Raw genomic sequence first — 15,294 nt, forward strand, 5'->3', positions numbered from 1 at the left:
AAATGAGTCTTAGGAGGTTAAGGGCAACTTAAGTTCCTGACCCTGCAAGAGGAAGTTTTTATTGTTTTTGTACATTTAAAAAGTCGGTACTTTGAACACTGATGCTCTTTGTCAAGTGACATTTGATGTAAAATGAGATGTTAATAAGTTAATCAGAAAATGTTTGTGTACTATTATTCAAACAATTGATTTTATCACCTTTATCCCCCACTTCTTCCCTTCCTACATTTTCTTGTTTAACTTACAGGAAGTGTCACTGCTAAGTTTTAGGTTTAATATGAGCTTAAGAGTAAAGTCTCCCTCGAGCATCAGCATAGCTTACTTTCTTAAACCTAGTGCCACCCAGGGCAGCAAGCTAAAGGCTGTAAACTAGATGATTGTACCTGTTAAAAGGGTTTTTCCTTGCCACTTTCCCAAAGTGCTTGCTCATGGTAGGAATTGTTAGGTCTAATAGTCTGGAACAGTGCAATAGAGATAACATCTGTTATGAACTGCCGCTACATAAATAACTTTGGAATTGAATTAAAACTGGATTAAACTGTGTACTGCGCATTAAGCTTTGTAAGTATAAAACATTTGTTTGTGTTATTTACAACACTGACGCTTTGTGATGTATGCATCTTTGATGTATAGCATGGCTTACAGACAGTAAATATTAATATTAAGTTAATATATAAAGTTACGTTTTTAGTGTATTCAGTCTCATCTCCAGCACCACAGCATTAAGAAGCTCCTGAGGTCATGCATGTGTACTCATTCCAAAGTACTGCGTTGAGAAAATGCAAGCAGAAATTTAAGAGCAATTGCAGAAACACTCACCACAACCACCCCAATTTGGGCTGATTAAGGAGTTAAAAAAATATTTCGATACTACTTGCTGCCTCATTTACACAGTAAAAAGATTTGTTTTGTTTGTATGGTATTAGACATATTCTGATTATTTATTTTGAAGTACAGTTTAGGTTAAATTCTATTTAAAAATGTAATAAATTATATGCATCTTTGGCAAAACAGAAGGCTCTTTCCTATTTGCTCTTCACCCAAAATATGTGGTAGAGGGAGTCAACAAGCATGCTAAGAAGTTCTAAAAGATCAAATCAGCACAATAGACTCAATAATACCAATGACATAGCAACATCTACCTTAAGTATATTAATATTAGCTGAGATTAGCCACCATCAGCTGGTTATATGAGAACAAGTAAGGCTGTGTATTGATATGGGCAAGGGTTCAATTTATTACTTAAGGGAATAGTTCAGCATGTTGGGAAATAAGATTTATCACTTTCTTGAAAAAAATCCCAGAAGCAAAGCTGTGTGAAGACATCGTACTGATTTGTCATCAAACTCTGAAACGAAAGGGAAGCAAAGGTATTTCCCAAAATACCAAACTATTCCCTCAGGACACAATATTTTTCTTCTTTCAAAAGTAACACAGTTGTGCTTTTAAGGATTGCAGTAGTAGTAAGTAGTCTTTTGCTGAACTGCTTAGAATCAGCCCAGAGTAACAGCCATGTAAATCACAATACATTGAAATAAGACCAATGACGTTCATATTCCATTAAAGAACACTGTCACACAGGTCCATCTGCTGCATCGTTCTGTGTTGATTTCTGAGTTTTTATCAAAAGTTACGTACTTGTTTGAATAAAGCTTGGTGAAATATATACAGAGCGGAAGAGCCTAGCCTATATGCTTATTAATGTGTGCTTGGGGCCTGTATGAGTGTTAATTTTCCTGTGCATGTGTGATGTCCTGAATCCCTTACCCCCGTGAGGTTTTAATTGCAGGGTCCAGATTGCCAGGGCTGGTGACCCCCATGAGAAGTCACAGCCTCCATTTAGCTTCCAGATCCCATGCAAACGAACACAGGGCCCCCGTGTTAGCGTGCTAGCACTGGCTGGCAAAAGTTCAATTTTCATCCCCCTTTTGTATCCAAGCCTGCTGTCTTGCCCTAACGACGCACACACACACACACACACACACACACACAAACACACACACACACACACACAGCCCTTCTCTTGCCTTCTCCCTTCAACAACAGAACACAGTGGAGTCGTTAGGACCCTCTCTTCATTACTTCAAAAAACCAATCATTAGACACCAGAGTATATACGTAATTAGAAAATCACTTCCTTTGCAATCCCGGCTAAGTAGTTTACATACTGTAATTACAGGGACAAAATCAATTTTTAATCATTTCACTGATTGGGCTCATCAGCTCAGTAGGAACATTGTATCCTGCTTGTTGTGCGAAAGCAACATCTGGGCTAAAACAATTACCCTTTTGTGTTCCAGAGCGGCTCTGAAAATGCCTTGCTGTCACTTCCCCATGTCGTGGACGTTCTCTTTCTATCTCTATCCGTCTCCAGACGCCTTTTTCCCTTCGCCTTTCTTTCTCCCTCTCCATTTCTTTTTCTCTCCCTCCCTCTCTTCTTCTCTCCCTTTCTCTATTGCTCCCTGCCCTTGACTTGGACATGGAGGATCACATTTAAAGCTTTATAAATCAATACGCTATAATAAGCTGCTCTTGACAGAGGGAGAGAAAGGAGGAGAAAAAAACAACATATTGCTTTTTTAACACCTCCTGTGTTTTTGTTTTTTTCATGCCCCTGTTGTTATTGTCATTGATGTGTTTTTCTTTTTACATTGTTGCCTTTTAGAAAACAGATTTTGGTTGACCCTGCAGAAATATCACCTTATTACCAGGTTTTCTGTACACCGTGTGAAGTGGGAGAAAAATGACATTGTCGATAATAGTTTAAACAAATATGTAAAGAAAGAAGATGGCAATCTTCTTGTTGAAGTGAGACATACATAATCCAACGTCAAACGCCGTCCTCTCTCCTGGCATGTTTCACCCTTCACCGGCTAATAAAATGCTTTGTATTCTTGTCTGAGAGAGGTCCGATCGATCCACATTAGTCTGAACTCTCTCTCTTTCACTTTGAAAACTCAGAAAATCAGATTTCAGAAGGGGGAGAAAAAAAAATTGGTTAATGCATTGATCACTCGGGCTGTATGCAAATCCTATTTGCCTCTATTTTTTTTTTGCTGATCAATAGCATTAATTAACCGCTTCATTTTAACAGCACCCTGCTATCCCGTTAGACACCACTGTCGACCTCACAAATACCCCCCCATCTCTCAGTAGCCATGGAAATGAACGGCGTGTGGCAGGGGCCATAAATCAGGAAATCCAATTTGACCGTGAGCTCTGGTACTAACAGTAAAATATGAGCACTAACACAGCACACAGGTAGATCATCCCATTTGGGCATAATATTATTTATTTATGACAAAAATCTAAAATGAAAGTTAAGTTTACGAGTGCTTTTCAACCTTTTAACAAATTTTATGGAACTGCTTTAAAGAAAAAGTACTGATTTTACACATTAAATTAAGTTTACTCATCATGAGAAGTACTATACAGCTTGTTTAAACAGTTGTAAAATGTCTGTGGCTCTGGAGGAGCTTTCTGAAGTATAAAGGAATACACTTTTGCTATCTTCACGAGATGTAGTATTTTAAGAAATAAAGTTTGCATTAATGATTTTTCCCACTTGACTGTTTATTGTAGTGGGGCGGGGGGGGGGGGGTGGCTTGTGCCCTCTGTGCTAACCAGCCTAGCTGTTGCTGCCAGGGATGCGAGCGTGTGGGATTAATAATGGACGCTTTTTGAAATTATCATTATTCCCAAAATGCTCTTTTGTGATTTGCTTTGAAGGGCGTGCATGTGTGGATGGGGGGGTTGGGTAGTGGTGGTGGGGGGTGTTAAGTGAGTAGGGGGCAGGTGGTTGCTGTGTGGGGTTTAGGGGGGCTTGCTTGCTCATTTGGAGAGCTTTTCCAATTATACAATTAGTCAGGAATGTAGGCCAGCGGCCTTGGTACTTCTCCTGCTCCCCGAACCTGGATTGCAAGTGCCCTCACTTCGCCTCGCCTATTTATCTGTTTCTTTCTCACTTGGCAAGAAATGTATATATAGAAATAGACTTAAAAAACAGAAATAATATGCAACTGTGGATGTATAGTGAAAGTGGTCAGCTCGCAGTCACAAGGAGATATCCCAGAGGAGGAAAGCTAACAAGCACTGACCGTTGGATTGTGTTGAGTGTGAACAACCATGGCAGTGCACACTGGTGTTAATAGATAAAGTCATGGGGTCGGGGCTCCTCTGGTAAAATACTGTTGTGTTGACAGGCTTTCGTGTAAATCCGCCACAACTCCCACAATGCCCCAAAACCCCACTTTTGGAAGATGAGTGTGTTAGTGGGATAGCTGATTTGGGATTGAACATTAACACAACGCCTAATACTTTTGATTTCTTTTATCTCTGGGATAGAGTGATATGATAAATTGATTTATGATGAAGGACAAATTGTTTTATGATCTGGCCCCTTTCTGATTGTCCCCTTACTCTTGCCTGCCTGCTACCGAGTGTGTCGCACTGGGTTTAATATGAAGCAACAACAACAGCAAAGTGCCATCTGTTGGCATGCGGATTTTCTGTAATCTCTCTTTACTGATTACAACAATGACTACACGAACCTCTTAAATAATTATCCCACAATGTAAAAAAAAAAAAAAAAAAAAGAAAGAAAAAAAGCGAAATAATTATAATCATTAACTCCCACCAAGTCTGCCACTCCTCCAGCAAATGAAGGCTGTCAGAGAGAGAGACAGAGATAAAGAGAGAGACAGTCAGTGAGAGAGAGAGTTTTTCTTCTGCTGTGATGCCAATCATGCCTTATTTATACCAGCGGGGTAGAGTACCACACAGCAGTGGCAATCTTAACCAAACAACACTGAAGTGGAAACTGTGGGAAAATTGACCCCTCTCCACCCACCACCCCTGCACCTTATGTTGTTCTTTTTCTATCTTCTTAAGGAAAAAACATGGAGTGCAGGTTAAATTTTGTAGTTTGTTTGACATCACGTCGACACTTCCAGCAGTGGAATCAATATTTTAGGTGTACATTGTTCAGAATAAAAAATTAAAAAATTCTGTCTGGAATCTGTTTCATTTCATAGTTTTAAAATCATCAAGTAAAACAATCCAAAATGTATTGCAGCCAAGTGACAAAGCTGTGTCACTGAGTAAAAGCTACTATCAAAAAGAAAACCCAACCTTCACAGATTAGCTGGCTACCTATACTCATATGGCTATAAACGCAAGAAGCTAAAAGTTCACATCCACAAGCATTCTGGGAAATGCTGGAAATCATTGGAGAATTAGTAGCCAGACTGAGGCAACGTGGGTACATTGAAAAAGTAACTTGCACTTAGTCATTCTTGGAATGCACAAAAAACCCCATCATAATTTGATCGTATCTGACAATACAATTATGTCAATTTTGTTCAAACATCTTTTCTTTAGGATCTGATTTCCATATGAAAGATTCTCACCACAAACTTTAAAGTTAGGAATAAGTTTAGGAATTTCTTTTTATTCTGTTGGTGAGAGTACATTTATTCAGGTCTTTCAAGCTAGTAAAAGTAGTGATAACACAATGAAATAACACTATTGTTACAAGAAAAAGAGCATTTGAAATATTATTTAAGTCAAAGTAGACATTTTCCAAAACCTAACACCGCTACTTAGATACAAATTCATTAGAAACAACTGATGTTCCTCTCTTTTTTCAGCAGAAGGTTTGGTATGTCAAGGTTTTATGCGTCAGTCTGTAAATAGTAATCCATGTGCAGATCTCTATATAAGTCATCTGCGTGTGTGTGTGTGTGTGTGTGTGTGTGTGTGTATGCGTGTGTGTGTATGCGTCTACAAGTGTGTGTGTGAGTGCTTTGTGTGAGAAATGGTGTGAGAATGCGTCAAGGGGAGCATGTGTTAGCTCTGCTTCCAATATGAGGGAAATCTGTGGCACATACCTCTGATATGACACAAGCCAAAACGACATGACTCACCCATGCTATATTTGATTAATAAAACTACAGCCGGCAAAATGTGTTTCACAACAACAGACCATTACCAAGGCATGGTTTGACTGGAGAAACGCAGCATCATATTATTATCCTTAAGGTATGAAGACAAAATAGTGTCTGAAATAGAGTGTGAAGCATGAAATCTGATATGATCAAAAATAATATAATGTGAATGTTACATTTGCAGTTAAATATGTCTTTGTTTTTCAGTTTGGTGAGGCACATGTGAATGCACGGTGATAAATCAGACAGGCCATTGTCTCAGCTTGTCCTGAAGAGGACAGCTGCCATATAGGTTTAATCCCTGCTTCTCTGAATCATAAATGTTATAACATGATTTTTCCAGCTTCAAGAGAAAAGGTTTCCATTGATTAGCACTTTAAAAGCAATCAATTTTTACAAACCCGCTTGACCCACTCATCCCTTTCTCTGTTTCACAGGAAGCCGACTCTCAGGAAAATGGTTTATTACGAATTAAAAGAATACAGAGCAGTGAGAAAGTGCGAATAAATGAGTAATTATTGGAAAGAGGAAGGGGAGTGATGCTAGAGGGATGTGTTCCTAAAAACAAGAAAGTCTAATTCCTGGTGCATAAGCACAGTAACAAGGACGACGACGACGATGATGATGATGATGATGATGATGATGATGATGATGATGATGATGATGATGACGAGGATGATGGTGGCATGCTGATTACAGACAACCTGGCAGGATGAAGCATCCTAACCCCACAAAGCAGACATGTTCCTCACTTGTCATGTGATTTCCCGGCACTCACTGACACACACACACACACACACACATACAGACACACATACAGTACACACTTTATAACAGCCCATCGCCATGAGAGATGGGGTGGCCACGCTCCTCCAGCTCCAGGAATAATGGCTTGCACCTGTTTACCATGTCACCTCTGTTTGCTAATTGTCTCCTTGAGCTACACTGAGAGGAATTGACGGCGTCGTGGCTTTTTGACAGGTGGGGTGTATGTTTGTGCGTGTGTGTGTATGTGTGTGTGTGTACGTAGGGGGTCCCATTATTATCCTTAGTCAATATGTGATGAAAAGACTGGCACCAAATTTATTTTATGTTACATAGCTTTGTCCTTAGGTGATAAGCATCATCCAAAAAGTGAGAAAACAAGAACTTGGAGCAGCTCTATTGGTAAGTGTTTACTTCATTTTAATGACACATGTTGCCAACTGCCATTTTTGAAATGCTTGGGTAAAATAGACCTAATAATTCTCCATAAGCAATGAACCTTCAGGGGAACAACATCTATTTCAGCAAGATGTGAGTGTGTTAGGTTCCACAGGAAATTTAGAGTTCCTACTTGTATACATTTTGCATATAATAGCTGTTTGTGTTTACCTTTCCTCAGCTTTGTTGTCCTTGTTTTTAGCTGTATTACTATTTCTGTGCAAGTACATTGAGAGCAACAAAGAAAACAGAGTCAAATTCCTTGTATGTGTACACATACAAGAAGTTAATTCATTTATGTGTCGTTACTTGGTGTCAGTAGCCGTGTTTCCATCAACGTTTTAAAATGCGCATTTTGAAGTATCGCATTAGAAAAGGTTGATGGAAACAGCAAAATTTGAAAAAAATCTTTAATTTCGCTAAAAACTTTTTACGCTCGCTTGAGGTGGTTTTTGCCTTTGTCAAAAAAAAGAAAATGCGCTAAATGGGAGATGGAAACACTTTTTCCGAATAAGTTCTGACGTAGCGAACTTGTAACTCACGACTGATCAGCTGTTTCTGCTGTCGCCGTCTTGCCTGGTTATGCGGAGTTCTGCACGCCTGCCAAGAATTTCATGCACCTCTTGGCTGGTAACGCTCGTTTGTACTGAGAAAAGAGGTGGATGCAAATCTCGGCAGGTAGCCTTCATCATCTGCTCTGCCGAATTATGCATTAACCTCTTAAAGGTCCTTTTCAGATCCTTTGCTCTGCACAGTGATCACCGCATATTTTTGCTGAATCTCAATGAATGCTACTATACTAAATATTAACGACTCTAAACGTTCATAGAATAGGCTATATAATTAGAATCATTTATCCCCATTGATGAACCCCACAAAGGATATTATTGCATTTAAAAGCATTATTTGGAGGCGCATGCATAACGCCGGATATTCCCATTACGTGCGGAGACATGGCTGGTAGCAGTTTGCCCGCTTGAAACACATCTCTGAGGACCTCTCTCCATTTTTCAAAGATCCATAGCCATCAGGTTCATGTGACTGATTTTGTTTCTGGTTTGGAACCCATACGTCTTGTTTATTACAGCCATGTGTAACGTCAACTACTGATGTAACTACGCTTGCCGTAGCTTGGTTTATTCGCTCCAAACCAGCTGATGGAAACGCACATATTTCGCAATTTCTTTTTTTTGTCTTTATTGCGAAATTTCAAAAGTACAGTTAAAATTCGCATGACAATTGGATGGAAACATGGCTATTGTGTCTAACTATTGCTTTATTTACTGGTAGAAGGCAAATAAATGTGTGTTACTGTATCCCAAAACCACCTAGCTTTTAAGAGGTTTTGATGTCTCATCTTCTTCTTCCATTATTCTTAAATTAATGCTTATACTTTTGCGACAAATGCTTGCTTATTTGCTTATTAACTGTAGTGCAGATGATAGGAGTTATATCAGTTTTCTCTCTGTGTTCAGTAGAGAGACTGGTCTAATTTCCTCATTGGATCTACCGTAGTTTTGAACTGAAGACATTGTAATTTAACTAGTCATAAGTTCAGACACCTGAGACCCGGTTAGTCCTGTTAGAAGGCGTACTTTGCAGATGCTAGCTCCTGATTCAACTCTTTGTGCTACTTAAATTAGACAATACATATTCTGGAGTGTCTCTGGACATCCAATATTTGAAACAGGTAGTTTGTGAAAATAAGACTGTAAAAGTAAGTAGGCCACAGCTGTTATCCCAATGTGTCAGATACATTTAATCAACATTTCATTTCTATCTATGTTAATTTTCAGGTTGTAGCTGCAGGTTGTGAACATTAATTAAGCTGCCACTAAAAACGTTAGCGTTACATTTTCAGCTAACTAAAGGTGATCACATGTCTCAATTGACGTTTTAGTTTTTTTGAAAGCTAAACCTAATCAGATTCAATGGGGAATGCGAAAGAATTCTAATTAGAAAAGCAGTTCTGACATTGGGTTCAAATCCGATAAAAGGTGTCTATTGTGTGTCAGTTTGTGACATCGCAAACATATCCTGCAGGTCTTTCTGCTATCAGAGGTGCAAACATATGTGGCATGACACCCTAGATAAAAACACTGTCAACTGCTACCACGAGTGTTCACTTTTCCATGTTTGTCCCAAATGCTATTCAACTGTCAAATCACATTCCTTTGGATGGCAGGTCCTGTCCCAACATGATGTCCGTTGTGAAAATAGGCAAAACCACATAAAAACAAACACAACATGGGCAAAAATCCAAAATAATGGTGCAATTCTGCAAATTGTGCATTATAAAACTGAGATGCAAGGAGGCTAATGCAAGGTTGATGACATACTGTATGTCCACTTGCAAAGTTCCCCAAGTTTAGGTTAACGGGGTGACATTCATTCAACCTACAACCGCCCCACCATCCATGCAACCCATGTGTCATATTTCCAAAAAGTGTGCATGCAGGCAAGTACACATTCATGCATTGTGTGATGGAAGCCTGAAGTGTTTGTTGCTGAAGGGATCTCCATTTATTTTATCTAGCTGGCTGGAAAAAAAGGAGGATTGTGAATAACTAACTCTCCCCTATAACTTTGATGTACTCCAGAATGAGCCACTGACCCACCAACAGATGCTGTAATGGGCAGCTCCCAGATATGAATGCCACCGCAGTGTGACTGAGAAGCATGGCTCTGCTTAACAAGTGCATGCTCAATTGACTTTCCTAGGATAAACAAAGAATTAAATGAAAACAGAAGATGCATGTGCAGGTGTGTAAGTGTGACAGACACCTTTAATATCCTCCCCTTTACCGTGATCAATCAGTGTGATCGTACCTGTGTGACTGCCGCTGTTCCAACGAATGCCGGATGTCAGGAAGAGCACCGACAGCTCCACAGAAGGTGGGACGACAAGAGCCTGTAAACAAAGCACACACACCAGGAAATTCACAGTCACCCGCATTTGAAGCTTGACAAGTTTGCAACACTGGCGACAGAAAAGAAATACCCATTGAAATATTGTGTGATGATGCCCTTCCCCCAAAACCCCCCACATCTCTATTTTTCCTCAGGACTTCCTGTGAGGGCGTGATGTCATTTACACATCCTTGAGTAATCTAACAAATATATGAAGTGTAATTGCTTGTGTATATCAATCTTTTGCTTTTTCATTTTGTTACTATTATTACTTTTTAATTTGACACTGTAATATCCAGTTTAAGATGAGGGAATCATACTGGGACACATTCTGAGATGCACAAGGATTATCGTTTGACAGTTAAAATACATTGTTGGGGAGAAAAAAACAAATGAAAAAACTAAACAGGAAGCTTTGTTCTCATAAGCAGAAAACTGCGAGAGGAGCCACAGCAGAGGATGTTATCTGATCCAGCCTTGAAACCCCGCCGCTTAACGGCAGCAAAATAATCAAGCCGACACAGAGTACGCAAAGTAGAAGACCGCCACTCCCTTTAAAAGTAGCATTTGATTTATGAAATTATAGAGGGTCTGAACCAGGCAAAAAGTTTTTATGCTCGATTAAGGTGGAAAACCTAAAATGTTTGTACATTTTTGTTCATTGTTGAAGAGGCTAATTTATCAATTTCTATGCAGCCGACTGAACTGCTCCTGATTTACCTTTCATTTTTTGTGACATTTCAAACGTTTGCTTAAATCGGTTGAAGTTTGCTTAGATGGTAATCTGCAGGATCTGGGTTTTGTATACTTACCTTCAATCTTCAGCGCTAAAAGTACAACACTGTTGTTTTTCTGCACCCCACTACCCAAAGATCACATGTTGGTCACAGTTTCGAGCAACACTTTCGTCATTTTCTTTGTGTCTGTAGGTGGCGCTCTTCTTCAGTGTCGCATTAATGCTGTACCTTATTACTTAAAAGAAGTATAGGTCCGACTAAGGCACAATGCTAATCTGGATGTGGAGAGGCAGCCAGGCATGGAGAAGCTGGCTCAGTCCTGCAATGGGAGGGGGGGACACAGATGTGGAGGGTCTGCAGGAGGGCCACCCAGATCTACCCACCACTACTGTTTCAATGGAGCGTCAACAGGAAAACTCACACTCACATAGAGAGAACACACACACGCTCACACACAAAGCCACGACATTGCCTTAAGTCACAATCTAAATTGGCTCCCAAGGGCATACCGACTACCTTGTTCACCAAAGGCATTGTGTATGTTTTCTGAGTGCTTAGCATATGCCGCCGTAACCTGAGCTCTCTCTCTCTCTCTCTCTCTCTCTCTCTCTCTCTCTCTGTCTTCCATGCACACACATACACATGTACACAAACACACAATGTTGCTAGAAGTTGCTCTGTATTCTCCCTTTCCTAGTTTCCCATAAGGGCCTTAATTAAAAAACTAGTTCACATCTACCTATTAAACCATGTTGCACCAACCGCCCACCAGACAAAACCTTGACAGAGACACAAATACAGGGGAGGGGGTGTGGGGCAGGTTTGTCTTTTATAAGGAAAGAAAGTGGAAGGAAGAGAGGAGAAACTATAAGGAACTCCTCTCAGATCACAAGCAATGAGGAGTGTTATGTCTGCTTTATATACTGCCATATCATAGTGTAATACTGGAAGGCAAATGCACTGATTTGCTCTGTCATTTATAACCCAAACAGGCTGATAAAATGTGATTGATGAGGTGTTCATCAGGTCAATCAAAAATTAAAAAATCTGTGAGGTTGATTTTCTGAACACAGTGCCAGGGCTGCTTTGCCTTATACTTTACTGCTGTTTTTATGATCAAAACTAAATATGGAGTCACAAAAAAAGCTTGCAGACTACATTCAAAGGCAGATATACACACAGGTTATTGTTCTACTAGCGTGCAATACCACAGAAAAGGCTACTGACACTTGATCGAATCTGCTACATCTATGATTTGATATCAAAGCATACTGCAGAATAATGAAAATAGCTAACATTTTAAGACAGCCTAACCTTTCCTGTGTTTACCTTATTAAAGAGTGTGTACCTTAACTGGTAGTTCAATACACATGGGGGGGGGGGGGGCAATGTGTATAAAGCCGGCAGTGTTTAAGCAGGCGAACAGTAAAGTAATAGGCAAGAGCAGTGAAGTGTTGATTCTACAAAAGATGCGGGGGGAAATTGCACCTCAGTGCGCACACATACAAACAAACACACATATATGCACACACACACATACACACACTCACACACACTCTCTCGCTCCCTCCCCCTCCTCAATATACTCCGCTGCCTGGCAGCCGAAGTTAACATTTTCAGAGAAAATATTCCTTGCCTCCAATAGTCCGATGTAATTCATTTTCCATCTCTGTTCATTAATCATTGTTAAAATTAGTGATCCATTTCTTCCACTCTGCCATCTGCACTCAGCTTCCTAACAAACATGACACCTCAGTGCATAATAAAAGCTGACAGCTACGAGGAGGCCTTTCCAAATAGCTTTCTGCATATGTGCACCTCCATGACTTGATGCCGTTGTCTGACAAAAGTAGGTTATTTAGACCGCTGGCTAGAGAGTACACACACATGCATACTCATATATAGACATATATGTACATTTATGTGCATATATACACTGTTTCCCAAGACTACGCAGCTACAGTACATGTGAAAGAGGCAGAAAAATCACATAAATAATCTCAGAACTCTCAAGTCCCATGCACACACTTTCACGCACATGCAGCAGCACATATACAAAACAACAGATGTGGCTAATCTTGAATGGAATGTGCTACAATTCTGATAAGGAAAATCTCCCCCTTATTTCTCAGCAAAATGGTAAAGTGTGGAAGATGAGAAAAGGGGAAACGTACAAAATATGAGCAATCCCAAGCAAAACCCAAAAGAGTGACAGAGGCAGAGAGAAAGCGAGAAGCCTTAAAAAGTATCCTGTTTACCCCTACAAGGTTTTTGCTTTAACTTCAGCTGGAACGGTGTTGTACTTTTCCATTTGCATTTGCTTCCAGCAGTTGTGGCATTTATGTGCATTTGCTGAGATACTGTTCAGTTCATCAGCTGAACTTGACTCGGCTAAGCTAAGAAGTCATTTGGGATAGACCGAAAGTGAAGGTAAAGAGAGAGTGACGCACTGGACCATTTCAGGTCACCAGGTCCCGTAAACACCTCTGATTCATATAAAAATACTTTGACAGAAAGCTATCAACTCCCCAGATGCTACTTCAGACATCCAGTAGCCTAAATACATGTAGATTTAGGTACTTAAAAAGTAGTAGGCTTAATATACTGGAAGGAAAAAATGAGGTGAAAAGTGAGTGAAAGTATTCCAGGGTATTTATTGCACACAGAGTCATAGTTTAATGAAGCATGCACTCTAATATCTGCGAATCCTGCTGCATTTCGAAATAAACAGGTACATCCACATAAGAAACACAGGCTAATATCTTTTACACTTTACGTTCTGTCATTAACTCTTTATGATCAAATGTGTTGTTTATTAGACAATTTCTATTATCACTGAATAACTTTTATACCACAAACACAAAGTGTAAGAAGATACATAAAAAAATAATTCAAGAATTCACCAAGAACACATTTGAATGCCACCCAGGCCTCTTTCTCTGTCTCTCTCTTTCTCTCTCTCACACATGCACAGCTTACTCACAGTACCTTCCCCTAGTCTCTTGTTAACACCCCCCCTCCCCACCGCCCCCCATACTGTCCCTTCTCACATCCACACACACATATGCACACAATCACAAATAAGCACACACCCACACACAAACGTTCACATATACACACACTTAAACCTCAACAGAAACTCACAGAAAATCTCAGCATTCTCTGCTTTACACACACACACACACACACACACACGGTCAGGATCCCTCCCTGGTGAGGTGTGTGTGTCTCTGCCCGAGGCACAGCACATTAATCTATATAATGCCCTCAAAGAGAAGGCTTTTCACACCGCTAACTGCCAAGGACTACGAGGGGCAGCGGCTGAGCCATGATTCAGCTGTTAGCCCAACTGGCGTCCCTGCGCACACATGCACTCGCACCCCCACACCCCTCCCAGCACACACACACACACACACACACACAATATGTTAGCAAGAATACACACATACACCCTTCGCTGGCAAGAAAGACAACACAGACACCTTTGTGAGCTCACACAGGGACACACTGATTAACACTAGAGCTGGATATCAAACCTCAATTCAATTCGGTTTTGGTAAAGAATGAAATCTATCGAAAATTATCACAAACATATTGAACGCATGCTCATTTTCCCACTCTTCTTTACTTACACCTTGATCAGATAGTTCCCTCATTTATTCATTAATCATCAATTCATTCAGTTTGTAAAGTTTAGACTGCATTTCATTTAGGCAAAGTTCTTGCAAAGCTGCGTGTATATGGTAAAATATTTAGCATTTGAGAAGTTTAGCTTCTTTGGTAAAACAAAAACACACAAATCATGCTTTTGCTCCTCAATGTAAGCTGCCAAAAAAAGTGCTGTTTTGGTCATATCATCACTAGTATTTCAACAAAACATTTGCACACAGCCATGGTCAGCACTGACCTAGAGTTGTCTGTATGATTTAAAGCTCCATGATTTTGATTAGGTGTATAAAAGTGTAAACAGTAGTTGCAAAAGTCAAGAGAGTGACACTGAATAGCACCCGAGCAAATAAATGCAGAAGAAGCTGTTCTCTGCAGTACTTCCTTCACCATCAGCAGACAGCAGAAGGGGACGGTTTACTGTTGTTACCTTGCAGCTTTTCTGGGCTTCACCATCCTCATATTTCAGACTCTAACCTCTTGCCAGTGTGCGAAGTTGCCCAGTGCAGATTTAATATTCATTTGTTGCACGGAGGGCCACAAAACAGACAGCCCAGAGCGGTGATTGGAGGGCCAGTGCTCAGAGACAGACGGCGAGCAGAAGAGCAGCTAAATCATCTTGACATTCACCAAGAAGTAGCCACACAGAAAGCTACTGCTGCTGTTAGTTCTCCCATCGACTAATTTGGTTCTACTTAACCCCTAAACACCCCATGAACACACACGCGCACAGACACACACACACACAACAGAAGTGAATACAAGGCAAATACAGGCTGACACACACATATGCACACGCACAAGAGCACACACACGCATGTGCCTCACAGTGA

At 40.3% G+C, this 15,294-nt stretch overlaps 1 protein-coding gene across 5 annotated transcripts in view; it reads right to left on the bottom strand.

The window, feature by feature from the left end:
- znf536 (zinc finger protein 536) overlaps nucleotides 1-15,294 on the bottom strand; it is a 219,086-nt gene that overhangs the window by 184,144 nt on the left and 19,648 nt on the right. For all 5 annotated transcript variants that reach the window (XM_038701229.1, XM_038701230.1, XM_038701227.1 and 2 more), the window contains exon 2: nucleotides 9,978-10,059. The gene's annotated coding sequence lies outside the window, so the exon portion shown is untranslated. The remainder of the gene's footprint in view (nucleotides 1-9,977; nucleotides 10,060-15,294) is intronic.

Source organism: Micropterus salmoides, unplaced genomic scaffold (assembly GCF_014851395.1).
Source record: "Micropterus salmoides isolate LMB-PRFRI ecotype aquatic unplaced genomic scaffold, ASM1485139v1 Ms_hic_scaffold_6, whole genome shotgun sequence".
Classification (NCBI taxonomy): domain Eukaryota; kingdom Metazoa; phylum Chordata; class Actinopteri; order Centrarchiformes; family Centrarchidae; genus Micropterus; species Micropterus salmoides.